The sequence below is a fragment of the Taudactylus pleione genome, unplaced genomic scaffold (genome assembly GCF_031769625.1).
Source record: "Taudactylus pleione unplaced genomic scaffold, aTauple2 ptg000329l, whole genome shotgun sequence".
Classification (NCBI taxonomy): Eukaryota; Metazoa; Chordata; class Amphibia; order Anura; family Myobatrachidae; genus Taudactylus; species Taudactylus pleione.
Window position 1 is genome coordinate 12,518,584 of NW_028284730.1, and position 10,981 is coordinate 12,529,564.

Consider the following 10,981-nt stretch of genomic DNA (forward strand, 5'->3'; position numbering starts at 1 on the left):
TATTAGTGTCAGCGTGTGCAACCTACACTGGTAGTATTACATCTTTATTAGTGTCAGCGTGTGCAACCTACACTGGTAGTATTACATCTTTATTAGTGTCAGCGTGTGCATCCTACACTGGAAGTATTACATCTTTATTAGTGTCAGCGTGTGCATCCTACACTGGAAGTATTACATCTTTGTTATTGTCAGCGTGTGCAACCTACACTGGTAGAATTACATCTTTATTAGTGTCAGCGTGTGCAACCTACACTGGAAGTATTACATCTTTATTATTGTCAGCGTGTGCAACCTACACTGGTAGTATTACATCTTTATTATTGTCAGCGTGTGCAACCTACACTGGTAGTATTACATCTTTATTAGTGTCAGCGTGTGCATCCTACACTGGAAGTATTACATCTTTATTATTGTCAGCGTGTACAACCTACACTGGAAGTATTACATCTTTATTAGTGTCAGCGTGTGCATCCTACACTGGAAGTATTACATCTTTATTAGTGTCAGCGTGTGCATCCTACACTGGTAGTATTACATCTTTATTAGTGTCAGCGTGTGCATCCTACACTGGTAGTATTACATCTTTATTAGTGTCAGCGTGTGCAACCTACACTGGAAGTATTACATCTTTATTATTGTCAACGTGTGCAACCTACACTGGAAGTATTACATCTTTATTAGTGTCAGCGTGTGCAACCTACACTGGAAGTATTACATCTTTATTATTGTCAACGTGTGCAACCTACACTGGAAGTATTACATCTTTATTATTGTCAGCGTGTACAACCTACACTGGAAGTATTACATCTTTATTATTGTCAGCGTGTGCAACCTACACTGGAAGTATTACATCTTTATTATTGTCAGCGTGTGCAACCTACACTGGTAGTATTACATCTTTATTATTGTCAACGTGTACAACCTACACTGGAAGTATTACATCTTTATTATTGTCAGCGTGTACAACCTACACTGGAAGTATTACATCTTTATTAGTGTCAGCGTGTGCATCCTACACTGGAAGTATTACATCTTTATTATTGTCAACGTGTGCAACCTACACTGGTAGTATTACATCTTTATTAGTGTCAGCGTGTGCATCCTACACTGGAAGTATTACATCTTTATTAGTGTCAGCGTGTGCATCCTACACTGGAAGTATTACATCTTTATTAGTGTCAGCGTGTGCAACCTACACTGGTAGTATTACATCTTTATTAGTGTCAGCGTGTGCAACCTACACTGGTAGTATTACATCTTTATTATTGTCAGCGTGTGCATCCTACACTGGAAGTATTACATCTTTATTAGTGTCAGCGTGTGCAACCTACACTGGTAGTATTACATCTTTATTAGTGTCAGCGTGTGCAACCTACACTGGTAGTATTACATCTTTATTAGTGTCAGCGTGTGCATCCTACACTGGAAGTATTACATCTTTATTAGTGTCAGCGTGTGCAACCTACACTGGTAGTATTACATCTTTATTAGTGTCAGCGTGTGCAACCTACACTGGAAGTATTACATCTTTATTAGTGTCAGCGTGTGCATCCTACACTGGAAGTATTACATCTTTATTATTGTCAGCGTGTGCAACCTACACTGGTAGTATTACATCTTTATTATTGTCAGCGTGTGCAACCTACACTGGTAGTATTACATCTTTATTAGTGTCAGCGTGTGCAACCTACACTGGTAGTATTACATCTTTATTAGTGTCAGCGTGTGCAACCTACACTGGTAGTATTACATCTTTATTAGTGTCAGCGTGTGCAACCTACACTGGAAGTATTACATCTTTATTATTGTCAACGTGTGCAACCTACACTGGTAGTATTACATCTTTATTAGTGTCAGCGTGTGCAACCTACACTGGTAGTATTACATCTTTATTAGTGTCAGCGTGTGCAACCTACACTGGAAGTATTACATCTTTATTATTGTCAGCGTGTACAACCTACACTGGAAGTATTACATCTTTATTATTGTCAGCGTGTGCAACCTACACTGGAAGTATTACATCTTTATTAGTGTCAGCGTGTGCAACCTACACTGGAAGTATTACATCTTTATTATTGTCAGCGTGTGCAACCTACACTGGTAGTATTACATCTTTATTATTGTCAACGTGTACAACCTACACTGGAAGTATTACATCTTTATTAGTGTCAGCGTGTGCATCCTACACTGGAAGTATTACATCTTTATTATTGTCAACGTGTGCAACCTACACTGGTAGTATTACATCTTTATTATTGTCAGCGTGTGCATCCTACACTGGAAGTATTACATCTTTATTAGTGTCAGCGTGTGCAACCTACACTGGAAGTATTACATCTTTATTATTGTCAGCGTGTGCAACCTACACTGGAAGTATTACATCTTTATTATTGTCAGCGTGTGCAACCTACACTGGTAGTATTACATCTTTATTATTGTCAACGTGTACAACCTACACTGGAAGTATTACATCTTTATTATTGTCAGCGTGTACAACCTACACTGGAAGTATTACATCTTTATTAGTGTCAGCGTGTGCATCCTACACTGGAAGTATTACATCTTTATTATTGTCAACGTGTGCAACCTACACTGGTAGTATTACATCTTTATTAGTGTCAGCGTGTGCATCCTACACTGGATGTATTACATCTTTATTAGTGTCAGCGTGTGCAACCTACACTGGAAGTATTACATCTTTATTAGTGTCAGCGTGTGCAACCTACACTGGTAGTATTACACCTTTATTAGTGTCAGCGTGTGCAACCTACACTGGTAGTATTACATCTTTATTAGTGTCAGCGTGTGCATCCTACACTGGAAGTATTACATCTTTATTAGTGTCAGCGTGTGCATCCTACACTGGTAGTATTAAATTTTTATTAGTGTCAGCGTGTGCATCCTACACTGGAAGTATTACATCTTTATTAGTGTCAGCGTGTGCATCCTACACTGGAAGTATTACATCTTTATTAGTGTCAGCGTGTGCATCCTACACTGGTAGTATTACATCTTTATTAGTGTCAGCGTGTGCAACCTACACTTGAAGTATTACATCTTTATTATTGTCAGCGTGTACAACCTACACTGGAAGTATTACATCTTTATTAGTGTCAGCGTGTGCAACCTACACTGGAAGTATTACATCTTTATTAGTGTCAGCGTGTGCATCCTACACTGGAAGTATTACATCTTTATTATTGTCAGCGTGTGCAACCTACACTGGTAGTATTACATCTTTATTAGTGTCAGCGTGTGCATCCTACACTGGAAGTATTACATCTTTATTATTGTCAGCATGTGCAACCTACACTGGAAGTATTACATCTTTATTATTGTCAGCGTGTGCAACCTACACTGGTAGTATTACATCTTTATTAGTGTCAGCGTGTGCAACCTACACTGGAAGTATTACATCTTTATTATTGTCAGCGTGTGCAACCTACACTGGTAGTATTACATCTTTATTATTGTCAGCGTGTGCAACCTACACTGGTAGTATTACATCTTTATTAGTGTCAGCGTGTGCATCCTACACTGGAAGTATTACATCTTTATTATTGTCAGCGTGTACAACCTACACTGGAAGTATTACATCTTTATTAGTGTCAGCGTGTGCATCCTACACTGGAAGTATTACATCTTTATTAGTGTCAGCGTGTGCATCCTACACTGGTAGTATTACATCTTTATTAGTGTCAGCGTGTGCATCCTACACTGGTAGTATTACATCTTTATTAGTGTCAGCGTGTGCAACCTACACTGGAAGTATTACATCTTTATTATTGTCAACGTGTGCAACCTACACTGGAAGTATTACATCTTTATTAGTGTCAGCGTGTGCAACCTACACTGGAAGTATTACATCTTTATTATTGTCAACGTGTGCAACCTACACTGGAAGTATTACATCTTTATTATTGTCAGCGTGTACAACCTACACTGGAAGTATTACATCTTTATTATTGTCAGCGTGTGCAACCTACACTGGAAGTATTACATCTTTATTATTGTCAGCGTGTGCAACCTACACTGGTAGTATTACATCTTTATTATTGTCAACGTGTACAACCTACACTGGAAGTATTACATCTTTATTATTGTCAGCGTGTACAACCTACACTGGAAGTATTACATCTTTATTAGTGTCAGCGTGTGCATCCTACACTGGAAGTATTACATCTTTATTATTGTCAACGTGTGCAACCTACACTGGTAGTATTACATCTTTATTAGTGTCAGCGTGTGCATCCTACACTGGAAGTATTACATCTTTATTAGTGTCAGCGTGTGCATCCTACACTGGAAGTATTACATCTTTATTAGTGTCAGCGTGTGCAACCTACACTGGTAGTATTACATCTTTATTAGTGTCAGCGTGTGCAACCTACACTGGTAGTATTACATCTTTATTATTGTCAGCGTGTGCATCCTACACTGGAAGTATTACATCTTTATTAGTGTCAGCAAGTGCAACCTACACTGGTAGTATTACATCTTTATTAGTGTCAGCGTGTGCAACCTACACTGGTAGTATTACATCTTTATTAGTGTCAGCGTGTGCATCCTACACTGGTAGTATTACATCTTTATTAGTGTCAGCGTGTGCAACCTACACTGGTAGTATTACATCTTTATTAGTGTCAGCGTGTGCAACCTACACTGGAAGTATTACATCTTTATTAGTGTCAGCGTGTGCATCCTACACTGGAAGTATTACATCTTTATTATTGTCAGCGTGTGCAACCTACACTGGTAGTATTACATCTTTATTATTGTCAGCGTGTGCAACCTACACTGGTAGTATTACATCTTTATTAGTGTCAGCGTGTGCAACCTACACTGGTAGTATTACATCTTTATTAGTGTCAGCGTGTGCAACCTACACTGGTAGTATTACATCTTTATTAGTGTCAGCGTGTGCAACCTACACTGGAAGTATTACATCTTTATTATTGTCAACGTGTGCAACCTACACTGGTAGTATTACATCTTTATTAGTGTCAGCGTGTGCAACCTACACTGGTAGTATTACATCTTTATTAGTGTCAGCGTGTGCAACCTACACTGGAAGTATTACATCTTTATTATTGTCAGCGTGTACAACCTACACTGGAAGTATTACATCTTTATTATTGTCAGCGTGTGCAACCTACACTGGAAGTATTACATCTTTATTAGTGTCAGCGTGTGCAACCTACACTGGAAGTATTACATCTTTATTATTGTCAGCGTGTGCAACCTACACTGGTAGTATTACATCTTTATTATTGTCAACGTGTACAACCTACACTGGAAGTATTACATCTTTATTAGTGTCAGCGTGTGCATCCTACACTGGAAGTATTACATCTTTATTATTGTCAACGTGTGCAACCTACACTGGTAGTATTACATCTTTATTATTGTCAGCGTGTGCATCCTACACTGGAAGTATTACATCTTTATTAGTGTCAGCGTGTGCAACCTACACTGGAAGTATTACATCTTTATTATTGTCAGCGTGTGCAACCTACACTGGAAGTATTACATCTTTATTATTGTCAGCGTGTGCAACCTACACTGGTAGTATTACATCTTTATTATTGTCAACGTGTACAACCTACACTGGAAGTATTACATCTTTATTATTGTCAGCGTGTACAACCTACACTGGAAGTATTACATCTTTATTAGTGTCAGCGTGTGCATCCTACACTGGAAGTATTACATCTTTATTATTGTCAACGTGTGCAACCTACACTGGTAGTATTACATCTTTATTAGTGTCAGCGTGTGCATCCTACACTGGATGTATTACATCTTTATTAGTGTCAGCGTGTGCAACCTACACTGGAAGTATTACATCTTTATTAGTGTCAGCGTGTGCAACCTACACTGGTAGTATTACATCTTTATTAGTGTCAGCGTGTGCAACCTACACTGGTAGTATTACATCTTTATTAGTGTCAGCGTGTGCATCCTACACTGGAAGTATTACATCTTTATTAGTGTCAGCGTGTGCATCCTACACTGGTAGTATTAAATTTTTATTAGTGTCAGCGTGTGCATCCTACACTGGAAGTATTACATCTTTATTAGTGTCAGCGTGTGCATCCTACACTGGAAGTATTACATCTTTATTAGTGTCAGCGTGTGCATCCTACACTGGTAGTATTACATCTTTATTAGTGTCAGCGTGTGCAACCTACACTTGAAGTATTACATCTTTATTATTGTCAGCGTGTACAACCTACACTGGAAGTATTACATCTTTATTAGTGTCAGCGTGTGCAACCTACACTGGAAGTATTACATCTTTATTAGTGTCAGCGTGTGCATCCTACACTGGAAGTATTACATCTTTATTATTGTCAGCGTGTGCAACCTACACTGGTAGTATTACATCTTTATTAGTGTCAGCGTGTGCATCCTACACTGGAAGTATTACATCTTTATTATTGTCAGCGTGTGCAACCTACACTGGAAGTATTACATCTTTATTATTGTCAGCGTGTGCAACCTACACTGGTAGTATTACATCTTTATTATTGTCAACGTGTACAACCTACACTGGAAGTATTACATCTTTATTATTGTCAGCGTGTACAACCTACACTGGAAGTATTACATCTTTATTAGTGTCAGCGTGTGCAACCTACACTGGAAGTATTACATCTTTATTAGTGTCAGCGTGTGCAACCTACACTGGAAGTATTACATCTTTATTAGTGTCAGCGTGTGCAACCTACACTGGAAGTATTACATCTTTATTATTGTCAACGTGTGCAACCTACACTGGAAGTATTACATCTTTATTAGTGTCAGCGTGTGCAACCTACACTGGTAGTATTACATCTTTATTATTGTCAACGTGTGCAACCTACACTGGAAGTATTACATCTTTATTATTGTCAGCGTGTACAACCTACACTGGAAGTATTACATCTTTATTAGTGTCAGCGTGTGCAACCTACACTGGAAGTATTACATCTTTATTATTGTCAGCGTGTGCAACCTACACTGGTAGTATTACATCTTTATTATTGTCAACGTGTACAACCTACACTGGAAGTATTACATCTTTATTATTGTCAGCGTGTGCAACCTACACTGGTAGTATTACATCTTTATTATTGTCAGCGTGTGCAACCTACACTGGAAGTATTACATCTTTATTATTGTCAGCGTGTGCAACCTACACTGGAAGTATTACATCTTTATTAGTGTCAGCGTGTGCATCCTACACTGGAAGTATTACATCTTTATTAGTGTCAGCGTGTGCATCCTACACTGGTAGTATTACATCTTTATTAGTGTCAGCGTGTGCAACCTACACTGGAAGTATTACATCTTTATTATTGTCAACGTGTGCAACCTACACTGGAAGTATTACATCTTTATTATTGTCAGCGTGTGCAACCTACACTGGAAGTATTACATCTTTATTATTGTCAGCGTGTGCAACCTACACTGGAAGTATTACATCTTTATTATTGTCAGCGTGTGCAACCTACACTGGTAGTATTACATCTTTATTATTGTCAACGTGTACAACCTACACTGGAAGTATTACATCTTTATTATTGTCAGCGTGTACAACCTACACTGGAAGTATTACATCTTTATTAGTGTCAGCGTGTGCATCCTACACTGGAAGTATTACATCTTTATTATTGTCAACGTGTGCAACCTACACTGGTAGTATTACATCTTTATTAGTGTCAGCGTGTGCATCCTACACTGGAAGTATTACATCTTTATTAGTGTCAGCGTGTGCAACCTACACTGGAAGTATTACATCTTTATTAGTGTCAGCGTGTGCAACCTACACTGGTAGTATTACATCTTTATTAGTGTCAGCGTGTGCAACCTACACTGGTAGTATTACATCTTTATTAGTGTTAGCGTGTGCAACCTACACTGGTAGTATTACATCTTTATTATTGTCAGCGTGTGCAACCTACACTGGTAGTATTACATCTTTATTAGTGTCAGCGTGTGCATCCTACACTGGAAGTATTACATCTTTATTAGTGTCAGCGTGTGCATCCTACACTGGTAGTATTACATCTTTATTAGTGTCAGCGTGTGCATCCTACACTGGTAGTATTAAATTTTTATTAGTGTCAGCGTGTGCATCCTACACTGGAAGTATTACATCTTTATTAGTGTCAGCGTGTGCATCCTACACTGGAAGTATTACATCTTTATTAGTGTCAGCGTGTGCATCCTACACTGGTAGTATTACATCTTTATTAGTGTCAGCGTGTGCAACCTACACTGGAAGTATTACATCTTTATTATTGTCAACGTGTGCAACCTACACTGGAAGTATTACATCTTTATTATTGTCAGCGTGTACAACCTACACTGGAAGTATTACATCTTTATTATTGTCAGCGTGTGCAACCTACACTGGAAGTATTACATCTTTATTATTGTCAGCGTGTACAACCTACACTGGAAGTATTACATCTTTATTAGTGTCAGCGTGTGCAACCTACACTGGAAGTATTACATCTTTATTATTGTCAACGTGTGCAACCTACACTGGTAGTATTACATCTTTATTAGTGTCAGCGTGTGCATCCTACACTGGAAGTATTACATCTTTATTAGTGTCAGCGTGTGCAACCTACACTGGAAGTATTACATCTTTATTAGTGTCAGCGTGTGCAACCTACACTGGTAGTATTACATCTTTATTATTGTCAACGTGTGCAACCTACACTGGAAGTATTACATCTTTATTATTGTCAGCGTGTACAACCTACACTGGAAGTATTACATCTTTATTAGTGTCAGCGTGTGCATCCTACACTGGAAGTATTACATCTTTATTATTGTCAACGTGTGCAACCTACACTGGTAGTATTACATCTTTATTAGTGTCAGCGTGTGCATCCTACACTGGAAGTATTACATCTTTATTAGTGTCAGCGTGTGCAACCTACACTGGAAGTATTACATCTTTATTAGTGTCAGCGTGTGCAACCTACACTGGTAGTATTACATCTTTATTAGTGTCAGCGTGTGCAACCTACACTGGTAGTATTACATCTTTATTAGTGTTAGCGTGTGCAACCTACACTGGTAGTATTACATCTTTATTATTGTCAGCGTGTGCAACCTACACTGGTAGTATTACATCTTTATTAGTGTCAGCGTGTGCATCCTACACTGGAAGTATTACATCTTTATTAGTGTCAGCGTGTGCATCCTACACTGGTAGTATTACATCTTTATTAGTGTCAGCGTGTGCATCCTACACTGGTAGTATTAAATTTTTATTAGTGTCAGCGTGTGCATCCTACACTGGAAGTATTACATCTTTATTAGTGTCAGCGTGTGCATCCTACACTGGAAGTATTACATCTTTATTATTGTCAGCGTGTGCATCCTACACTGGTAGTATTACATCTTTATTAGTGTCAGCGTGTGCAACCTACACTGGAAGTATTACATCTTTATTATTGTCAACGTGTGCAACCTACACTGGAAGTATTACATCTTTATTATTGTCAGCGTGTGCAACCTACACTGGAAGTATTACATCTTTATTATTGTCAGCGTGTGCAACCTACACTGGAAGTATTACATCTTTATTATTGTCAGCGTGTGCAACCTACACTGGTAGTATTACATCTTTATTAGTGTCAGCGTGTGCATCCTACACTGGAAGTATTACATCTTTATTATTGTCAGCGTGTGCATCCTACACTGGTAGTATTACATCTTTATTAGTGTCAGCGTGTGCAACCTACACTGGAAGTATTACATCTTTATTATTGTCAACGTGTACAACCTACACTGGAAGTATTACATCTTTATTATTGTCAGCGTGTGCATCCTACACTGGAAGTATTACATCTTTATTAGTGTCAGCGTGTGCAACCTACACTGGAAGTATTACATCTTTATTAGTGTCAGCGTGTGCAACCTACACTGGTAGTATTACATCTTTATTAGTGTCAGCGTGTGCAACCTACACTGGTAGTATTACATCTTTATTAGTGTCAGCGTGTGCATCCTACACTGGAAGTATTACATCTTTATTAGTGTCAGCGTGTGCATCCTACACTGGAAGTATTACATCTTTATTATTGTCAGCGTGTACAACCTACACTGGAAGTATTACATCTTTATTAGTGTCAGCGTGTGCATCCTACACTGGAAGTATTACATCTTTATTAGTGTCAGCGTGTGCATCCTACACTGGTAGTATTACATCTTTATTAGTGTCAGCGTGTGCATCCTACACTGGTAGTATTACATCTTTATTAGTGTCAGCGTGTGCAACCTACACTGGAAGTATTACATCTTTATTATTGTCAACGTGTGCAACCTACACTGGAAGTATTACATCTTTATTAGTGTCAGCGTGTGCAACCTACACTGGAAGTATTACATCTTTATTATTGTCAACGTGTGCAACCTACACTGGAAGTATTACATCTTTATTATTGTCAGCGTGTACAACCTACACTGGAAGTATTACATCTTTATTATTGTCAGCGTGTGCAACCTACACTGGAAGTATTACATCTTTATTATTGTCAGCGTGTGCAACCTACACTGGTAGTATTACATCTTTATTATTGTCAACGTGTACAACCTACACTGGAAGTATTACATCTTTATTATTGTCAGCGTGTACAACCTACACTGGAAGTATTACATCTTTATTAGTGTCAGCGTGTGCATCCTACACTGGAAGTATTACATCTTTATTATTGTCAACGTGTGCAACCTACACTGGTAGTATTACATCTTTATTAGTGTCAGCGTGTGCATCCTACACTGGAAGTATTACATCTTTATTAGTGTCAGCGTGTGCATCCTACACTGGAAGTATTACATCTTTATTAGTGTCAGCGTGTGCAACCTACACTGGTAGTATTACATCTTTATTAGTGTCAGCGTGTGCAACCTACACTGGTAGTATTACATCTTTATTATTGTCAGCGTGTGCATCCTACACTGGAAGTATTACATCTTT